At 43.1% G+C, this 22,363-nt stretch overlaps 1 long non-coding RNA gene across 1 annotated transcript; it reads right to left on the reverse strand.

Moving 5' to 3' along the window:
* Positions 1-12,970, reverse strand: LOC134733450 (uncharacterized). Its single transcript, XR_010116906.1, has 2 exons — positions 12,769-12,970; positions 1-3,983 (listed from the first exon to the last, which is right to left on the reverse strand). It is a non-coding gene; the product is annotated as an uncharacterized lncRNA (long non-coding RNA).
* Positions 12,971-22,363: the final 9,393 nt, after the last annotated feature.

Below are 22,363 nucleotides of genomic sequence, written 5' to 3' on the forward strand. Positions count from 1 at the left end.
GAGATCAGCAAACTCAAAAGTGGTATTTTATCATAACAAAGACAGAAAATGTGCAAAAATCTTCACCTTTTAACATCTCAAATATGAATACGACTTTTGTTTCAAGAGCAGTTTTCAAGCTATAAACTCTTAGACTCCATAGGCCGCTGCATCACCTCGGAGGCGATCACTTTGCTGGTTCCCGGAAGTTGCTACGGGAACTAAGCCACATCTAGACATTACCTAGTTATAATGATAGATTTTGGAAAGATGGGAGATGTTTATTTCCTTTTTTAACCTTTTGAGAATCTTGGAAACATTGAATCATTTCATGCAAGTTTATGTACTTTAAGCAACGATATATCCAGGAATATTTTAAAGTAAGAGGAAGTTAAAAATGATCCAGCAATATTTTAAAGAGGAAGTTTGTATACACACACGTACACACACACATGCACAACACATGTGAGCATGTATAAATATATATAAAATATATGACTATAGGTATGTATTAGATGAGATTCACAGCAGCTGTAACTTGGACCAAGCTGAAATTAGGAGCACAATGAGAATTTCTTTGCCTCACCCACTTAGATATTCATGTGGACCTATGTTTTAATCTTCCCTGGGGATATTGGTGAAGGAGGGAGGAAGCATGCATGGGTCTTTGTGTGCCTAAGGGAGTTGAGAAAAGGAAGTCACCAGGGCAGGAGGAGCAACCAGAGCAGCCGTGGGGACTGTGACTAAGGCCGGCCTGCACTGAACGGCCATGCATTCTCTGACTGATGGCTGCAGGAGCCACAGTCCTCCCATTTCCAGAGCCCATACACACCATGATCAGACCGACCCCAAAGGCACGGAGCACACTGCCCTGAACACTGGGACAGCTCGGTGGAGTCTCAGGACCAGGCTCCAATCACAGCCAGTCTGTTGTTCTGTCGGGTGGGACAGGAATGTTGCTGCAGACTGAACTGTGTCCCCAGAGATGCTGAAGCCCTAAACCCCCCTGTGGCTGCATTTGGAGACAGGGCCTTCAAGACACAAGTAAGGGTGAATTAGGTCATAGGGCTGGATCACTAATCCAGTATGACTGGGGTCCTTATAAGGAGAAAAAGAGACCCCAGGGATGCTTGCACAGAGAGAAGGCCGTGTAAGGACAAGGGGAGAAGACAAGCCAAGGAAAGAGGCCTCAGGAGAAACCAACCCTGCCAACACCAACACCTAGACGTTGGACCTCCAGCCTCCAGAACTGTGAGAAAACAAATATCTGTTGTTTAAGCCAGTCTGCAGGCCTTTGTTATGGCAGCCCCAGCAGACTAATGCATATGGGTCCCAGACTCAAGACTCTCTGCTCAGTAACTACAACAACCTTGGAGACATACTTGACTCTATCTTAGGCTGGCAGGAGCCACCTCCATACTCCATTCTCCAGGAGCAAGGACCCAGGCCCATCCTGAGGCCTGGTACAAGATGCTACCAAGGGCATCAGTCTGTGAAACCTACAGACAGCTTTGTGAAGAACTGTTGCTCCAAATGAAGATTCTGGGGTCCCAGTGGCCCAGGTCTCCTGGGGAGTTAAAGAGCCACAGCCTGAGCCTGTCTCCCTCCTCACTGAGCAGCTGTAGCTGGGCTTACCCTTCCAGAGCCCTGCACAGCGAGAGCACAGCAGACAGAGGGGCCCCAGCCTGCAGAACTCCACACTCCACAGACTGCCTTCTGCGTTTGACCACCACACTTTGACCATGCTTTAATTCGACTGTAATTTACTGGGACCATCAAGTCATTTTCACCCTTTTCTTGTAACAGTGGCAGATACAAACATTAACAGATGGAAAAGTGTTTTTCTACTTTAAATGCCTCCATGGGATAAACTGCTCACAGATGATATTATATGATCATGTAGACTGACTTATCAAATAAAACTCTGCTACTTACATTTTCTAGAGGGTATAATGTAACAGGAGTATTCAAGTGATCTTTATTTTCTAAATCTAACCTGAAATTTATATTAGTATCAAGAAGCAAAATGAGAGAAAATAAAATCACTTGCATAAAAAACAGCTATCTATCCTAAAATTAGGTATATAGAAGTCAACAATATTTCAAGGAAAAAAGACAAAACCTAATGACTTGATGTCTTTGCAGTGTTTCAGGATTTTTACTGCTAGGGTCAGATGGAGGCTGAGGGAAACCAAAAGGTAAGTCACTTCCATTTTCTGGATAAAGGTGTGTAAGAAAAACCCAGACTGTGATGGAGAAAAAGGAGGCCTAAGACACCTTGGTGGGGAGCCAGCTGGGATGCGGGGTGCACAGAGTCCCGGAGGAGGTGGAGGAAGAGGGAGTGCTCGTAACAACACTACTCCTCTCCATTTGGATGCACATGAAACACTGGATTGGAGAATGGCAGAGGAGGAGGGAGAAGGAAAAGGAGAGGGGAGGGGAACACAGCCTGGCAGCGAAAGGGAGGGTCTGAGGAGAGGCACGAGGGACACTTCGGTCTCAGAGGTCAGGACGTATTTACTCCCTGCCTAATGCCCCACCAGGATTGTCAAATGCATTAAGATCCACTTCAAGAAGCTTGAGGAGCTGTAGTCCCAGCTACCTGGGAGGCTGAGGCAGGACAATTGCTTGAGCCCAGGAGGTTGAGGCTGCAGTGAGCCATGATCATACCACTGTACTCCAGCCTGGGTGACAGAGCAAGACCCTGCCCTTAAAAAGAAGAGGAGGAGAAGGAGAAGAAGGAGGAGGAGGAGGAGAGCAGGAGGAGGAGCGAAGAAGAAAGGAGAAGGAGGAAGACGAGGAGGAGAAGGAGGAGGAGAAGAGGAAGAAGGAGGAGGAGAAGAAGCAGCAGCTTCAAAGGATAAACGCTTGAGGGGATTAATACCCAATTTTCCATGATGTGATTATTACATATCGTATGCCTGTATCAAAATACCATATGTACCCCATAAATACACACACCTACTATGTACCCACAAAAATTAAAAATTAAAATTACAAACAAGAGGCTTGAGATAAATTGTCTTTTGTTTCTCTTTGTTTCAGGTCTGTGATCTCCCATCTGGAAATAATGAGGTTTTGTTCATCCTCCAAGCTTCCACCAGTGGTCATGAGCTCTTCCCTCCTGGGACAGGATCTGTCTCTGAAAAGAAGAAATTATTCTTTCCAGTTTTCCCCCAGGATCTTTGAATTGCTTTCTGTAGGTCGCCAGCCCTTCCTCTTCGTGTGCCACCAGGTCATCTGCTTTGACACACCATGCCACCTGTGCTCTGCAGGTCAGCTCATATACAGGATGCTCCATTTCTGTCTTTCAACCAAGTATGGTCCTTTCTTCTGCTCTCGCCTAAGATTCTGACCTGCCCTTTCAGGTGACACTCTCAGTGTGGACGCCTCTATGATGACCTATCCAGTGGGCTTTTCCCCTCTTCTTAGCAATCTTGGGGTAGAACTGATATTTTCTCCCAGTGCTGAATGTTCAGTGCCCATTGGACTGTGCAGCTTCCTCCTGATCCCTTCTCCTCGCCATCAACTTTGTCTCCACACCCTGACCCTACATCATGTCCCCTGCCTTCTTCTCCCAGGGGAGCTGCGGCCTCTCTGCTCTTTGCAACCAGCACTGCAGCAGACACGGGACCTAACTCTCCTCACAGGCCCCAGCAATGTATGTGAACATTCTCAGTCTTTTTTCAATTGCCCATATTGTTTTAAGCTGGTTGTAGTGTCTCTCACTTATGTTTTGACGGGTTTAGTTTCTTCTTCCAGAATCTGGAACTTTCTTGCCATATCAGACTTCAGACATCAGCTGCTCCTCACCTGCACATCAAGGGTTTTTCTCTCCAGATAATTTTACTAGAATGCTGTGGCACTCGAATCACAGACTGGGACTTGTCCAGGCTAGCAGTCATTTCTGAGTTTTCATCTCCTTCTATCACAGGATAAACTTATCAAGAGTGTCGTGTTTTGAAGAACTGTGTTGAACCACTACTGGAAGGCTCCTTGTCTCCCTGTAAAAATAAAAATAAAAATAATCCGTGTTTTATTGCCTGCAAAATTCCACCTAAAAGCAAGAGAACTGCAAACAACTGAACTCCCACAGCCCTTCCTCCATCTCCCACTGGTACACAGGGGCAGTGAAACTTAATGCCATGTAGTTGGTACCCCTTCCACCTCCAGCATCTTTGGACAGGAAAATACTAACAATGAAAACACTACCTATAACAATCTGTAGGCTAGAGCTAACATCATTCGATAGGGAAAGGCCATACAATTTGGCACTTAAGAAAACTGAGGCCGGGCGCGGTGGCTCACGCCTGTAATCCCAGCACTTTGGGAGGCCGAGGCGGGTGAATCACAAGGTCAGGAGATCAAGATCATCCTGGCTAACATGGTGAAAACCGTCTCTACTAAAAATACAAAATATTAGCCAGGCGTGGTGGCAGGCACCTGTAGTCCCAGCTACCGGGGAGGCTGAGGCAGGAGAATGGCGTGAACCTGGGAGGCGGAGCTTGCAGTGAGCTGAGAGAGCACCACCACACTCCAGCCTGGGCGACAGAGCGAGACTCCATGTCAAAAAAAAAAAAAAAAAAGAAAGAAAAAGAAAACTGAAAATGAACTGAACAATTGAGAATATCCCCAAGAAAGTTAAAAATTGAAAAAGAAACAGAAGAAAATGAGAGCTATGGAAATAATAAAATATTGGAACAAAATGTTTCAGATCTCTGAAAAATTGGAGTGCTTCACAGGAAAATCTTAGTTAATTATAAGGTAGACGTTTTTTCTGTTGTTAACTTTTAAACAGTGAATGCAGAAACAAAACTGGAATAAGTGAAAGAAATCCAGACATAGAGGAAAATAATGTTTCAGAGCTCAGGGCAGGGCCGGGAAGAGAAAGGAATGGGTGGAGCCCTGCCTGAACCTCTGCTCATCCTCCCGCCCACCTCCCCACTCCCCCTCTGCACACCAAGAGAACAGCACAGCTCCTCCTGGCCTGGCCAGCTACCTGGTCTTCCTAGGGGCAAAAACCAGAAACTCCCCATTCTGTGTTGCCTTGAGCTCTCTCCTGCACCCCTCCACCCTCAGCCGTAGCCAGTCAGTACTGGCCACTTCACCTGCAGTCTCAGGACCAGTCTTCCACAAGGGGCACAAATGGGAAGAGAAGCTCTGCAAAGCTCTCTGAGACTCGCCATCCCACCTTGTTCCTTGGTTCTGACTTCTGCCTCATTTCCCTGGGTTGTCTTTAGCGCTCCCCATCCGAGTAAATGCCCAGGCCCCAGGCCCTGCAAAAGTGAAGTGCCTGATTGTTTGTAGTCCCAGCCAAGGCCTGCGATGAACCCTGGCCAACCCTGGCCAACATCGCATAAAATCTACTTTCCCACAATTGTTCAATTTCTAATAGTCCTGTAAAATACCAGGGGGAAAAAAATGGGATTTTCACTTAAGTAGACAGCTCAAATCATGGATGAAAATGTCATTGTATGTATACAAAATGTTAAGCAAATTGTCCTGAAATACCTATATAATACCTTGTCAAAGAATTAAATTCTGATTATGTATTTATTTGGAAAGTGCAAAGAAGAAAATAATTCACAACAAATAACTCATAGATGTCTAAGTTTCTTATCTTTCTGACTGTGTTACCAAGTGGTAAGTGGAAAGGACATCAAAAATTCCCCCAGAAAACAAATATTACGGTGATAAGGCTCAAGTTTAGGTCATTGTGGCTCTGATGAAACGGAAACATCTCTTTTTTTAGCGAACGGCGCCCTCTTATGTTATAAGCACGACATAACGTTTTCGTTAACATATTTGGGTTTGCTGCTTTCTTATGAGACACTCCTATTTTGCGTTTTTTGTTTTTTTTTCTTCTGTTTTAAGAGACAGTATCTTGCTTATGTTGCCGAGGCTGGAGTGTGATGGTGCATATCATAGCTCACTGCAGCCTGGAACTCCTGGGCTCAAAGGATCCTCCTGCCTCAGCCTCCTAAGTAGCTGGGACTATATGCACACGCCACCACTCCCAGCTGCTTTGATCTTTCTTAGACAACTGTACATCAGGAAGTGCAGAGAAGTAATGAAGCACCAGCAGCACCCCGGGTGGAGTCCCTGATGAGACGGACAGACCATGTGGACATTAGCGGGTGGCATTGGGAACCTTAGGATGTGCTAAAATATGGAGCTTCTTGAAATCGAGGTATTTAACAGAAAATAGGAGATCACTAATTACTTTGAGGAGGGAAATACTGTGAGGAAAAGGTGCTGAGAAAGATATTTCAGACTGGGTGTGGTGGCTCACGCTTGTAATCCCAACACTTTGGGAGGCTGAGGCTGGCGGATCACTTGAGATCAGGAGTTCAATACCAGCCTGGCCAACATGGTGAAACCCCATCTCTACTTAAAATACAAAACATTAGCCAGTTATGGTGGCGCGCAGCTGTAGTCCCAGCTACTCCAGAGGCTGAGGCAGGAGAATCGCTTGAACCTGGGAGATGAGGTTGCAGTGAGCTGAGGTCACACCACTGTACTCCAGCCTGGGCAACAGAGCCAGACTCTGTCTCAAAAAAACAAAACAAAACAAAACAAAAAAAAGATGTCTCAAGTTCGTGTTTTTATAACTTTCTAACCCATTAAAAGGATTGAATGCTGTGCATCCACAGAGCAGGCTGAGGACTCGGGGGGCACTCAGTTGATTTGAAACCCTTGCTGGTCCACAGGCCAACCTTGTGACCTTGGGCAAGTCATCTTCTCCTAGCTTCAGTTTCCACATTTGTAAAATTCATAAAGAGAGACTTCCCCAGGAATACTGCTGGATTCCATGAGATTATCCACATTATGATGGTCAGTCATTCTGAGAAGCAGCCAGGGTGTCCTGGGAGGAGCCTGGGAAGAACCCCTTTGCGGGAGGACCGCGGGGCAGCGCGGAAGGGGAGACCACGGGCAATGGGGCCACACTAGCACTGCACTGGGGCACCTGCCCAGAATATGCAGGGGCTCAGGGAGCATCTGCTCACAGAGAAGGTGAAGAGCAGTTTAATGAATGAAGCCATCGCTGAGCAGCCCGCAAACGACCTTGCCTGGTGACCACCTACTCAGGTTCAGAAAACTAAAATGATCCTTGCTGCCCAAGAGGAGTCAATTTCGGATCTATCCAGGAATGAGTAGACGCTCTTGCCAAGGTCTGGCAGTTTCGGCCCTTCCCACAGCCTTATGCCTTCCTTTGTTTGCAAGTCTGTTTCTTTCCCTGGAGATCTGTGCTGCCCCGGGCAGTAGCCACTGACTACACGTGGCCCTTGAGCATGTGCAGTTGGGATGTGCTGTAAAGGAAAATCATACACTGGCTTTCAAAGACATGGCACTTTTTTTAAATGTAAAAAAATCCTATTCATAATTTTATGTTGATTATTCATTTTCATAATTAAGGTGTCTTAGGTTAAATATAACATATTATTAAAATAAATGTCACCCATTTCTTTTCATTTTTTCACTGTGGCTACCAGAAAATTAAAATCGCACATGAGGCTCACCTTACACTTCTATTAGACAGTGCTGCACTAGACATCAAGTGTTGAGGGCAGAGATTTTCTTGCTCTTTCTTGATTCCCTAGAGCTTGGGCCCGTGGCACTATGCCCGACTGCCCTAGTATTTTTCACCCTGCGGACCCATCAGCAATGGACCTGAACAGTTCTCCATGATCTCTCATGGCCTTGTTTCTACTGTTCCTAAACTCAGGGCTTACTGCTTCCGTTTCTTCAAAATCCTTCCTGGCATATGATCTAGTAAAGAACCCCAGGAACACAGAATCACAGGCTTGGAGTATGAACGTAATACCTTTCCCAGCGCTGCTGAATCCTCTTCATATTTCTTGCTTTGCGGATGAGATTGCAAATGCACCCATCTCCCAGTGATTTCTCTGTTCTGATTCTGGTCAATGATGCAACACAGAAATGAAACAAGAATATATGCCAACCATGAATAGGCTTCTCATTTCATACAGACAGCCCTGCTCATGGCTTAGATTTAAAGTCCGAAAATTAAAAGTAGAAGAGTCATTTCTTAGTCTCCAGCTCCTGCGTTCAGTTGCTCTGAAAGGCCGTGGGGAGGTTGGATTGATAACAGTATGTGCAGCTGATAGGTATTTAGATGAAAAATTAAAGCCAGAGTGAAGTTTCTGGGAGCCCAAGTTTTGATCAATCACAGAATAGAAACCCCATGACTCTCATTATAAAGCTACTTTTCTTTTTTTTCCTCTACTGAGATTTACTCTGGCTAGTTGCTGAATTTCCATCGCCTAATTTGTAAAGCAAATGTAAGTCTTCCTAACATTTATCACAGAATGCTATCTCTGTGGTTTCCCACCATAAAACAGAATCTCGAACTACCTCTTATCTAATGCCTATCGAAAGCCTAAACAAGAGAAAACATATTTATAGAGGATTATTTGGAAGATACATAATCTATCCACTTCCCTAAGAAATCCATGCATTCTACATTTGAATTAAGTCAGATTATCGGAAGTCTAAATACATAAATGATCATTTCAGCTTAAGGTTCACCTAACCATACCTTTAAGAGATGCATTTTTATACCATGCCCTTAGCATGTGTAACAGATCATTTCAAGAAAAAAGTCCACAAAATTCATTGCTGCATTGCTATAAAAATGTTAACATATGATTTGCTAGCTATATGTTCTCAGACTTCCTTATAAATCCCAAGTAGAGAATTGTTTTAATGTCAGCTTGAAGAAAAGTTCATAATCGTCTGTATTTTCCCTTCAAATAAAAAATACTGTGTAACTGTTTCAGCATTGCGTGGTTTAAAATCTGCCCCCCCCCAAAAAATAATTATAATAATAACCTGGATCCTGGATTCAAGAGATCTACCAAACTTATATAAGAAACAAACAATTAGTATCTGAATAAAATCTTTTAGATAACAGAAAAAGAGCGAAGATTTATTATCTCATTTCTAAAACTAAATAAAATCACCCCCAGAAAGGGACAAAACAAAGAAAAAAACTGCAGGCCAGTCTCACTGTTAAACATAGATGCAGAAGTCTTAAGCAAAATGTTAGCAAAATAAATCCATCACTGAACAAAAGGGCTAATACATGGAGTTCAAGCCATTTCAACATTAGGATGTCTGTTAAGATAACTTCAAACGAATGGTTTGTGAAAGCAGAAAACCATCTGATTATCTCAATAGATCTGAGGAAAATACTAAAATTTAAAAATAAACTCCTAGAAAGCTTAAAACAAAGAAAAACTTTGTTATCCCAATTAAAAGAGTATACCACAGATCTTCAATGTTAAAGCAGCAAAAAGATTTGCTTTAAAATCTGGAAGAAGACAAACACACCTGCTTGTGCTACTAGTCAACATTTTACTGGTGGCCCCAGCCACAGAAAGAAAAAAGAAAAGGAGGGAGGGAGGGAAGGAAGGAGGGAAAAGAAAAGAGAAAGGAAGGAAGGAAGGAAGGAAGGAAGGAAGGAAGGAAGGAAAGAAAGACAAAAGAAAGAAAGAAAGAAAGAAAGAAAGAAAGAAAGAAAGAAAGAAAGAAAAGAAAAAGAGAAAGAAAGAAAAGAAAGAAAGAAAAAAGGAAGGAAGAAAAAAGGAAGGAAGGAAAGAGTGCAAGAGGGAGGGAGGGAGAGAGAGGGAGGGAGGGAAGAAAGAAAGGAAGGAAGGAGAAAGAGAAAGAAAGAGAGGGAGGGAGGGAGGGAAAGAAAAAGAGAAAAAAGAAAAAAGAGAGAGAAACAGAGAGAGAAAGGAAGGAGGGTGGGAGAAAGCAAGAAAAGAGAAAGTTAATGACAAACTCATTATTTTTTATTTATGTGATTGTCCCCAAAGGAAAAACCCTTGGAACTAGTAGGAGAGCATAGACCCGTTGCTAGATACAAGGCAAATGTGTCAAAGGTGACAGCTTTCCTATGGACCAACACAATTTAAGGGAAAATTGTAATGGATAAATAACCATTGTTGTCTATAGCATCAAAAAATGTTTAAAAATCTAAGAATAAGAAATGTACAAAAATCACTTGAAGAAAACTATAGACTTTCTTGAAGGATATTTTCAACAGCCCAATTAAATGGAGAAATGTACCATGTTCTTAGGGAGAAAGATATAATGTTGTGTTTAAAAGTGACCTTTCCTTCCAAATAATGTAACAATAAATACTACTTCCAATGAAATTCCCAAAGCAATTTGTTTTTATAAAACATGATAAATTTATTTTAAAAATTAATTGGAAGAGTAAAAAAATTAAAAGCAATGAAGATAGAACACAAACATAATATAGTCTCATAAGAATTAAATGTATTTTTCTTCATTTAAGAAAACAAGTAGGCCGGGCGCGGTGGCTCACGCTTGTAATCCCAGCACTTTGGGAGGCCGAGGCAGGCGGATCACGAGGTCAGGAGATCCAGACCACGGTGAAACCCCGTCTCTACTAAAAATACAGAAAAAATTAGCTGGGGGTGGTGGCGGGCGCCTGTAGTCCCAGCTACTCGGAGAGGCTGAGGCAGGAGAATGGCGTGAACCCGGGAGGCGGAGTTTGCAGTGAGCCGAGATTGCGCCACTGCACTCCAGCCTGGGAGACAGAGTGAGACTCTGTCTCAAAAAAAAAAAAAAAAAAAAAGAAGAAGAAGACAAGTAGGCCCATGGAATAAAAAATAAAATTCTGAGAAAGACATATTTATATATGGGAATTTATAATATGTTAAAAGTGGCACTTCAACTAGTGGGGTTGAAAATTAGGACAATTATCTGTCTCTCTGGGAAAATATAAAACTAACTTTCTGCCTCTTCCCATTCCCAGAAGTGAATCCTAGATGGAAACAAGTGCCACATATAATAATTTTATATTACATAAGTAAACTTACTTAAGCAACACAAATTAACCCATTTTAGAACTAAGAGTTTTGACTACCTATTTTTTTAAATTCTATGTAAAAAATTATTTTAAAAATTTAAAGACATAAAATGTATCAAAAATCTTCCCACTAAAAGAACTCAGCCCCAGAGAGTTTAATCAGTGAATTCTATCAAACTTTGAAAGGATAAATTGTATGTGAACTTTTATAGAAAATAAAATAGGTGGGAACACTTCCAAGTGTATAATATTAAGCTATTATAACACTAATTTTAAAGAACCTGGCGATGATGTGCAACATATAGAACAAACTAAGAATTATCATATATACAACATTCCTAAAAATAATTTAGAATAGGGCCGGGCGCGATGGCTCACGCTTGTAATCCCAGCACTTTGGGAGGCTGAGGCGGGTGGATCACGAGGTCAGGAGATCGAGACCACAGTGAAACCCCATCTCTACTAAAAATACAAAAAATTAGCCGGGCGTGATGGCGGGCGCCTGTAGTCCCAGCTACTCGGAGAGGCTGAGGCAGGAGAATGGCGTGAACCCGGGAGGCGGAGCTTGCAGTGAGCCGAGACCGCGCCACTGCACTCCCGCCTGGGTGACAGAGCGAGACTCCGTCTCAAAAAAAAAAAAAAATTTAGAATAAAGACGAGCCAGTGAAAAAATTAATACAGGCCATGAACACAGAGTTTATACACACACAAATCTCTAAAGTACAAAAAGATGGTCATCTTCACCAGTAACTACAAAAACACAAAGGAAAACAATAATAAGATTTTAAAAACCCATTATCTATCATATTGGAAACCATTTTTTAAAGTGACAGCAGCCAGCGCCATGGTGGCAAGAAGAAATGGGTGTGCTTGTAAACTGTGGAAGCCTGTCTGGGGAGGAGGAGAGTGAGAATGTCTATCAGAAATGTAAATATACTTAGACTTAGAAGCAGTCATTAATGTATATCAGTCTATACATCTAAAATAAATCATGTCAGTACAAAATAATGAAATAGTGAAGGTAAGAGCAGAAGTTAACAGAAAACAATGGAGAAAATGAACAAACCAAAAACGTGTTCTACATTAAAAATCCATAAATGTGATCAACTCCTCACTACATTTATCAAGAAAAAAGAAAGCAAACACAATCCACCAATAACAATGAAAAAGAAGTCATCACTGTAACTCCCACATATGTTAAAAGAATAGATAACAAGGGAATGTTATGAACTTAATGCCAAGAAATTTTGGGGCAAGATAGTCAAAACGAACAAATTCTTTGAAAAATACAATTTACCAAAATTGACTCAAAAAATTAAAAAGAAATATAAACACCTTTGTAAGTGTTAAATGAATTTATCACAAACTTTCCCACCAAAAATACTCAAGCCCCAGAGAGTTTAATCAGTGAATTCTCAAACTTTCAAAGAATGAATTGAACATGAACTGTAATAGAAAATAAAGGAGGTGGGAACACTTCCAGGTGTAATTTATTAGGCCATTATAGCACTAATTTTAAAGAACCTGACAAACATTGCAGAAAAAGAAAATTACAGACTAGTGTCTTTCATAAACATAGACACAGAATTTTTTAACAAAATATTTGCAAATCAAATCTAATAAATTATAAAAATAGTAATACAAAATGACCAAGTAGGATTTTTCCCAGGAAAGCAAGTTTGCTTTAACTCTCTAAAGTCGATCAATAGAATTCATAATGTTAGCAGTTACGTAACACAAAAAAAGTATTTACCAAAATCCAATACCCATTCATGATATTTGCCAAACTAGGTATGAAAGGGAACCTGTTCAATTTGATTAAGAGCATCTTTCTAAAACATCTACAGATAACATTACAGTTAATGGTAAAACACTGAACACTGGCTCCCTCAGGTTGAGAAACAGTCCAGTATTTCCAGTCTCACCACATCGATTCCATTTCACCTCTGTCCCCCGAGAAGCTCCTTCAACAAGAGCACTGGGATGCTCGTATGATTTGATGCCCCCATCTCAGGCTCACAGGGGTTGAATAAGTTGGCAAAAACACAGGATTTAAAGCTGCTTCTGTCAAACTCCTGGGCCTGTCATCTTAACCACTACCAGTGTTGCTCAGCTGCTTCTAGAAATAGTAAGGATTTTCTTTTTTTAGAGCAAAACTGATGAAAGAAAGTATCTAATTTTATCTCTCTAAGGTCAAAAAAGGTTTCAGCTCTCTCCAACACAAATAGCACACACACCCCTCAGGCACCTGGCAATATTTTTTAAATCCTTCTAGAAATAACTATTCCATTGAAGGGACCATTTTCAGTGATGAGTCACCCCTTCAGTCTCCCTGGGTTTAATAATAGCAAAACCTGTTGGAAGTTAAAGGGGAAGGGGGAGGTGGGAGGAAGACGGAAGGAAGAGCCACCAAGGGCATCAGCCAGTCAGCCGGGGGAGCTGCTGAAATGTTCTCACCTTCTTCTCCTCTTATTGTCATATTCCTTTTACGTCTTAATCTCTCTAATGGGGGTTAATACCAAAGGCCTGTTTCTGATTCTACAATCAAAAGGAGAGATAAGGGAGGAAGTTCTTCCTTTATGGTGTGCTTTGAAGGGTGTGGTTATAGGGTCTGTGAAAGTAGACAGACCAAAAAAACAGTAAGATGTCAGGAAGCATCCTGGTAGAACCTCCTGACAGGACCATCAAGCATGCTGGAGGGGCAGGGAGGAAGTATAAGGGGTGCTTGGAGCCTGTGGTCCACCAGCAAGCCGAAAGCCAGAGAGAACCGAAATCATCCCCACCAGAACCGTCTGCCAATTCTCAGAACTTCCTGAGAAACCACAGTGTCCCATGGGAAGATTTTTAACATCTCACGGCATTACAGACAAGAATCTTGGAATGACAGATCCAGATAGAACACTGTGTAAAGATATTCCTCAAATATCTTCCTCCAGCCTCGGGATCTCCTCCTTTAGATCCACCACAGATGCTGTATTATACGTTTCTGATGGAAAAGAAAACTGAAATGAAAGCCACGTGAATGCCTAAAAAAATTATTTCTCTCTTTATGCTGAATTTTTAATTTTGGTTTTATGAATGAGAAACATAAACCTGACTTCAGAAAAAATTTGTGTTAATCCAGAATGGAGGTGGTGTTTTGCCATAAAAATATACATATATACCATTTGCCATTCAGAATTATATAACCACATCTCTTTTTTTTTTTTAAAAAAAAAAAGGAGAATGTAAATAACTTTGTTAAACAGTCAGGCATTATTTTATTTAATTCTCACAACATCTTTATGAGGTAGGTGTGATTATTCTCATTACTCAGAAGAGAATGTAAACAGTCAGTTTTCTCAAAATCATGCAGCCAGTGAGGGGAAAGCCAGGATTCAAGCTTGGGACTGTGTGACACTAAAACTGAGCTCTTTTTACCTCCTAGAAAGAGACAAAAGTGAGAAATATCACCTTGGGAAAGTAGACAGTGTATACAACCAGGAGACTTAATTTAAGCTACCTTTGAGGAAATGCAGGAGGAGGGGGCTGTATTTAGGGGAAGGTCCCCTAGGAAGCTGCTGGGGTGGGGGAAGGATGGGAGCAAGGGCCTGCCATAATTAAGGATGTGAAGACATCACTGGAGTTAGATGCACTGCTCTAATCACCACACACTTCCATCCCTGATTCATTACAGAACTGACACCAGATAAACTCTCCCAGGGCCTCCTGAAGTGGACAGCGCCTTCAGGTGGAAGCCTAAACAACAAGATGGGTGTGAAGAGCGGCTCTCCTCAGCCCTGACCTATCTCTGTGGGGTATTTGATTCTCCACTGCAGTGATTCGCAAAATGTGGACTCCAGACCCGGAGCAAAAATCACCTAGGAGAATGCTGGCATCAAAATTTTCTCAGGCCTAACCCCAGGTCTACTGAATCCAGATCCTAGCTGTTCTGGTGGTTAAGTTTTATGGTAAAGACTGAGAGCTGCTGCTTCATGGCCTCCCCCACACATAGCACACAGCATTCTCCCTGTAAATATTGAATGAACGAACAAACGGTTATTTTTGCTGTGGCACAGTGCAACCACATGCCCCTATCATGGGCACCGAGGCCAGCCAGCAGAAGCGCCCCAGAGTAAGCAGTCATAAAAGCCAGTTCCCTAACAGTGCAGAGGGGCCCAGAGTCCCTGACAGGAGGCTTGGCCCCTCACGGTGAGGAAGCCTCCCCAGCCTCACTCCACGTCCACTGTATTCACTTCCCTCACTGAACTTATTTTGCTTCCTGGGATTTTGGCGCTTTGTGGGGGACCTCTTTTAGCCTCTTGAATATTGTTAATTTGATCAAGTTTGTGTTTGTATCCTTTGGTGAAAATATGCCAAAGTTTTTGGTTTGCTTTTATTTTATTAATGTCCCTGTCTCCCTGTGCACATCGTAGATTGTGTCTGTTTATAACAGAAGTTCCTAGAATGAGAGGCAGACACAGGCCCAACAAGTCTCTATCCAAGCTGGTCCTGAGGAATGAGGATCTCAGTAGACCAGTGCCCTCCCTGAGACAAACGCGGCCAGTCACCTGTGAAAGCCTTATGGCCCTGCACCTCCACCTGGTCTCCTGCATGAGGCTTTTGTGATTGGAGAGATCCGCTCCCGGGAATTAAGCCCTGAGTCTCTGACTGCCAGATTAGTGACAGGAGAGCACTGAATCATCTTGACCGAGGAGCCTGGGGCGCAGGTAAACAAGCGACATCTGTGACACGCGGATGACTTGTCCATCACGGGCGTGATTCGGGGTCGATGTCGGCCACTGGTGGGCGGGACACGGGCTCCTGACACATTTCTCATTATAACCCTGAGTCTTGTGTTATCTTTGGGAATAAATAACACAATTTCACAATGAATATTTTAGAACTGCAGTGGACACTTGAGAAAAATTTTGAATCCACTTAAGAGGCACTATAGGACAAAAGGGGCCTAGGATCTCCAACACCCACTGGTTAGCACACTGTGGTATGAGGAGACTTCAGAAAGAAATGCGGATCCCGAAATTGTATCTTTAACAAATTCCTTGAGGGGTTAGACACCAGCCCTTCTTGGTTTTATCTGCCCACATCTCCCTCTCTCTTCCACACTTGTCCGCTGCCTTTGGTTCTATCATCCCTTCCAGCCCTTCCCTATCTTGCTAGTCCATCTGAACCACCTTAAAGCTAAACAAGCTAACAGGGAGCCCTGAAAAGTAGACTGTAATCCATGGGCTAGGCCAAAATTAAGAGGCATAATCAAAGACTTTCCTAAGTCTAAAAAAGATAATAGTCCACCAAGACTAGCTCAGAAAAGCTGTAACCCCAACTGGCAGACACATCAAGTAGCCTGCAAGCTGGCAGGCCTTTAAGATGCAAAAGCCTTGATGGAAAGGTTCACTGTAGAGGACATCAAGGGCAGTGGTTCCATGGAACAGCTAACGAGTTCAACAGGGTTGCCAAGATAGGGCCAGCTTTCTTATGGGTTATACAAGACAACAAACTTGTAAAGATTCCCTGAGGTCTTCCGTCTTGTAAGCAGAGGGCCGATGAAGCCATTGGAGGTCGGTAAGCATATTTACATACTCAGGCTTAGACTCTGATGCCAGAGGGACCACAGCTTAGACATTTCTATTTGTCAATTGCTTAAAACCTGAAATCAGATTTTATTAGATTAAACTTGAGGACAGGAAATTACCCCCTTTGAAATTCAACTATAGCATCTGAAAGAATGTTTTGACAGTGGAAAAGATTAAAAACAAGCCACAACTCAAAATCACCTTTAAAGTCTCCAAATCAAACAGTTATATGCCCTAACATGTAGAAATAATTGCTTAACCCCACAGTAGGAGAATGTCCCAGATAAAGACTCTTGCAGACACTGCAAGCAAAGTACCGTTGAAAAAACTATTGGATGTGAAAGATAAGAAATTGAAGTAGAAAAATATTGTTATAATAAAAACCTTAGCTGAATTGAGTTTAACAAAGTTTAATTGACCAAAGAACGATTCCAGAATAGGCTCTGAGACTCCAGCTCAGCCACCTGGTGGAAGAGGATTTATGAACAGAAAAAGGAAAGTAATGTACAGATAACAGAAGTGAGGTGCAGAAACAGCTGGATTGGTTACAGCATGGTGTTTGCCTTATTTGAATATGGTTTGAACAATTGGCCGCCTTTGATTGGCCGAAACTCAGTGTTTGCCACAAGAAGATGCTACAGTCTGTTTACAACTCCATTTAGGTTACAGTTCACTACTATATATAGGGAAATCTTTAGGCCAAACTTAAAATACATAAGGAGTCAGCTTTGAGCTAAATTTGATTTAACAATATGATGCCTGCTGGGTGCAGTGGTTCACGCCTGTAATTCCAGCACTTTGGGAGACCAAAGCAGGCAGATCACTTGAGCCCAGGAGTTCGAGAACAGCCTGGGTAACATAGCAAGTTTCTATCTCTACAAAAAAAACACAAAAAATTAGCCAAACATAGTGGTGCAGCCCCTACCCGGCTACTGGGGCAGACTGAGGTAGGAGGATCACTTGAGCCCAGGAGGTGGAGACTGCAGTGAGCCAAGATCACACCACTGCACTCCAGCCTGGGCAACAGAGTGAGACCCTGAGAAAGAGAGTGAGGGGAAGGGAGGGGAAGGGAGGGGAAGGGAGGGGAAGGGAGGGGAAGGGAGGGGAAGGGAGGGGAAGGGAGGGGGAGGGAGGGGGAGGGGAGGGGGATGGAGAGGGGGAGGGAAGGAAAGGATGCCCATACAGGAGAGAAATAAGTGTCTAGCTCCCCTCATTGTTGTACAGCCTCTCCCTGAGGGATGCCCAGGTGATGGACATCTTCAACGATCCCCAAACTCTCCACACCTAAGCCTCTAACTGACTGTCTTGGACATTTCTTTCTTTTTTGTGATGCCAGGCCTGCGGATTTAATTGAGATTTACTGTGTTCATGGGATTACCAGAAGACTGGTATGTCTGAAGATTTCTTCCCTGAAACCTGAAGACGCAAATTGTAGTTATTCAGAATACTATCCTACCAATGTCCTTATATTTAAATCATATATATTTATTAAATCATATATATATATTTAAAATGAAGATTGAATAATTCTATAAGGATCTAGACTCCCATGAGTGAAGAGTTCCACTGACTGGCAGAAGTACTGGTGCCAAGGCCATTACAGCCCGAACCCTTACAGAACCCTTTAAACTGAAATTTACAGGGAGATGGAAAATCATAGAGGAAGATTAGATGGGTAGAAACCTAATCATCTTTGTACCAGTCCTTGTTGCACTCCTTTCTTTGGAGTTAAAACAGCCAGCAGAATCCCAGCACTTTGAGAGGCCGAGGCGGGCGGATCACGAGGTCAGGAGATCGAGACCATCCTGGCTAACACGGTGAAACCCCATCTCTACTAAAAATACAAAAAAAAATTAGCCGGGCGCGGTGGCGGGCGCCTGTAGTCCAAGCTACTCGGAGAGGCTGAGGCAGGAGAATGGCGTGAACCCGGGAGGCGGAGCTTGCAGTGAGCCGAGATTGCGCCACTGCACTCCAGCCTGGGCGACAGAGCGAGACTCCGTCTCAAAAAAAAAAATAAAAAAAAATAAAAAAAAATAAAAAACAGCCAGCAGATAATGCCATCAATTACCCAGCATATCACAGCTATAAAATAGCCTTACCTGTGATACCAAACCCCAATATCATCCTACCCTAGGTACCAAGTTCTCTTATTTCACAGTTGTACTTCCCTGTATGGATCTTTGCTCTCTCCAGGATTCCTCTAAATTAGAAGAGCCAATTTCTCTTTATTTTCTTCCTTGGAAGGTCAACAGTATAACTGCAAATTGTGCCTCAGGATTTCTCAGAAGACTTTTATTGCTTTTCATAAATCCTTAACCAAGACCTTAATCAGTTGCTTCAATGGGTTCTTATTTTTTCTTGAACTACTACATTTCTATACAACTTCACTAAGCTCATAGTATCAGGGCCCTTCCACTGGAAACATAACCATGAGTGGGCATTTTGGGATTTAAAATTAGCTCTTTAACAACTCCCTGTAAGAAATCTACCTAATTATTATAATGTATCCAGTTGTTTGTACACAAACATTCTGGACAAGCCCATGGGGCTTTGACTCAGCCTTATGACTGTGATAGAGACCAACAGCTTACTACAACTTTTCCCTGATGGAAAAGGCATTTCTGCCTGGTTGCAGAGCAGTGGCAGCATCAGCTAAGCAAGTAAAGACCTAGGATTGCCTCAGAGCATAGTTGTCCCTGGTAGTATATATAATCATTGCCACTCATAGGGAAAATTCATCACTTTCAGCAAGCAGAAGCACCTCATGTGAACTCTCATCATGCCTGGAAACCTGCTATGCTTCTACTGGTAGAAGGAAAAACTCACAGTTGCTAATGTCTTCTTGGGAACTTTCCAGGCCTTAAATAAATTTCTAACAGACTCTCATAGAAAATCTAGATCAAATATCATTTGTTGATAGATCACATCTGAAATTGGATTTTCGGTTCTAAGAAACCCATGAGGGTATCAATTTGTCCTGGTCCTCAGGACTGGCATTTCATAACATGTCACAACTCATCTCTAGAGTGTCGCCTCTTACCAGAGGCAAAAGCAATCCAAATGATGGAGCTCAACACACTCATTAAAGCCTGTCACTGTGGCTCAGGATAAAAGGATTGCTGTATACACTGACAGCAGGCACACTTACAGGGAGACACATGAGTTGGGGAAGCTCTGGAAATAGATCAGTGGGAAGCCCAATTAAAAACAGTCACCAGATTGATGAACTCCTAAATACCGGGATGCTCCCTAAAGCAGATGCCATTATAAAGGTGGAAGCACACACAAAGGAGTGTATTTAGAGGTGAAAAGAGATGTTCTGGGCAGCACGATGCTAGGGGGGCAGTCGTCCCTACAGCTAGGCCTGCTAACACAACACACAAGTGAATTATTTGACAGGTTCACAGACTACTGTGTGATATCAAAAATTGGTTCCAGAGTCAGACAAAAAGATATCAGTAATACTGTGGCTCTGTATTGTATGAGGGTAATCTCTCCCACTCTTGCATTAGCCTTCTGGTGGTGCCATAGAACTTCGAGCCTTGCAAACATTATATGGAAAATTACCCACCAGAGTAAGGTGTACCTAACTCTGTTAGGGAGACTGCTAAATTTGTGGAGTGAGTACCTAATGCATATCTCATTTGTCACCAACATGATCCTCTGAAAACTGTAATGGTAGAATATGGATAAGATACCAGCCCTCAAGACCTCCTTGGACACTTCCAGGTGAATTTCATACAATCACCATCATCCTACCTAAAGAACTCCAGTCTACATCTTCAATATTAGAGGAACCCACTTCACCGAAACCGTCATTGAGAAGCTTTGAAAACTCCTACCACTTACTCAAAAATTCCGCTGTCTATATTATCTTTAATTTTCTTTTTTCTTTTTTTTTTTCTTTTTTTGACAGAGTCTTGCTCTGTCACCCAGGCTGGAGTGCAGTGGCGCGATCTCGGCTCACTGCAACCTCCACCTCCCGGGTTCAAGAGATTCTCCTGCCTCAGCCTCCCGAGTAGCTGGGACTACAGGCACCCGCCACCGTGCCCGGCTAACTTTTTTGTATTTTTAGTAGAGACGGGGTTTCACCATGTTAGCCAGGATGATCTCGATCTCCTGACCTCATGATCCGCCCACCTCAGCCTCCCAAAGTGCTGGGATTACAGGCGTGAGCCACCACTCCCAGCCTAGCATCTTTAATTTTCAGGAGAATTCTAGAATACTAGAGGACAAATATTAACTTAAAAGGTATTTATTTAATTCCCCTTTTTGTGGGACTTGGCATTATAGCCAGTATGGGAACCAGAATTGCTGGAATCACAAAAGCCTCCTTAGCCTATAGCCAAATCTCAAAGGAAATAACCAACAACATTGATGCCATGGCTAAAACCGTAACAACCATGCAAGAACAAATCGACGCTTTAGCAGCTGTAGTCCTCCAGAATCACTGAGGACTGAATATATTAACAGCAGCAAGGGGAGGAATTTGTTTAGCCTTAGATGAAAAATACCTCTTTTGGGTAAATCAACCAGGAAAAGTACAAGATGACATCAGACAACTCCTAAATCAGCCCTGCAATTTATGGGAACAAGCCTCTCAGGGTTGGTTAGATTGGAAAGGAACCTGGAAATGGTTCTCCTGGGTTCTTCCCTTTTTAGGCCCATTTGTCAGTCTCCTACTTTTTCTACTTTCTGGTTTTCTAAATATTTCATGTTTTCTAAATCTAATAACCTGGTTTGTCTCCTCTCCTGTTCAGGCCATCAAGCTCCAGATGATCCTCAGCGATGGATACCATCCTCTCAATATTCAAGAATCACCCTCTACAGAAGACCCCTAGAATGCCCATCAGTGGGACATGACAGAGGTGAAACCCTGCCCTATTTCCCTTGGCCCTGGCTAGATACTGCTTTTACCAACCCATGGAGCCACCCTGCCCTGACAGCTAGCAAGAGGCCAAGACCCGCAGAACGACCACCACTGCCCCTCTGTCAGCAGGAAGCAGTTACAGAAGACTGACCTTCATCCTTTTTTCCCAAAGAATTGGGTCTGGGGCTCTTGAGGGGGGAAATGTTTGAGTAGGTAGTTAGGCAGACATAAGCAGGGCAGGAGAGGACCCTCCATCAGGAATGTCAGGTGATAGGTGTCTCTCTAAAGAAATGTTTGGTTGCAGCTGGCACCAGGAAATGGCAATCTCCCAATAAACAGAAAACACCTGAAACTGCTGATTAGCAGCTTCGTGATTAAGACCTTAGGAGTTGAGCAAGTGGGCTCAAGCATGCGCACTAAGAGGCAAAATGGTGTAATTTAACTGATCTGTGACCAACCTCTAGCAACCCTCGACTAGTAAGGGGAAAATGCCTCGCACGAGCATGCACACAACTTCAGTAAACACACTGTGCATGCGGCCCCTCCCAAGTGCCGGCAGGCCACTGTGCATGTGGACAGCCCACCCCAAGGGAAGAATCACAGGAGAAGAGACTCAAGACCCTGGAAGCAGGACAATGTATAAAACCCCAAGTCAGGCCGGGGGTGGTAGCTCATGCTTGTAATCCCAGCACTTTTGGAGGTGGGTGGATCACCTGAGGTCAGGAGTTCAAGACCAGCCTGGCCAACATGGTGAAACCCCGTCTCTACTAAAAATGCAAAAACTAGCTGGGCGTGGTGGCGTGTTGGTGCACGCCTGTAATCCCAGCTACTCCGGAGGCTGAGGCTGGAGAATCACTTGAACCCAGGAGGCTTAGGTTGCGGGGAGCTGAGATAGTGCCACTGCACTCCAGCCTGGGCCACAGAGTGAGACTCCATCTCAAATAAATAAATAAATTTTAAAAACTCCAAGTCAAAGGTCAACTGTGCACTTGAATCTCTCAAGTTGCCCACTTGGCCCTCTTCCAAGTGTACTTTACTTCTTTCATTCCTGCTCTAAAATTTTTTTAATAAACTTTC

This window comes from Symphalangus syndactylus, chromosome 1 (genome assembly GCF_028878055.3).
Source record: "Symphalangus syndactylus isolate Jambi chromosome 1, NHGRI_mSymSyn1-v2.1_pri, whole genome shotgun sequence".
Lineage (NCBI taxonomy): Eukaryota > Metazoa > Chordata > Mammalia > Primates > Hylobatidae > Symphalangus > Symphalangus syndactylus.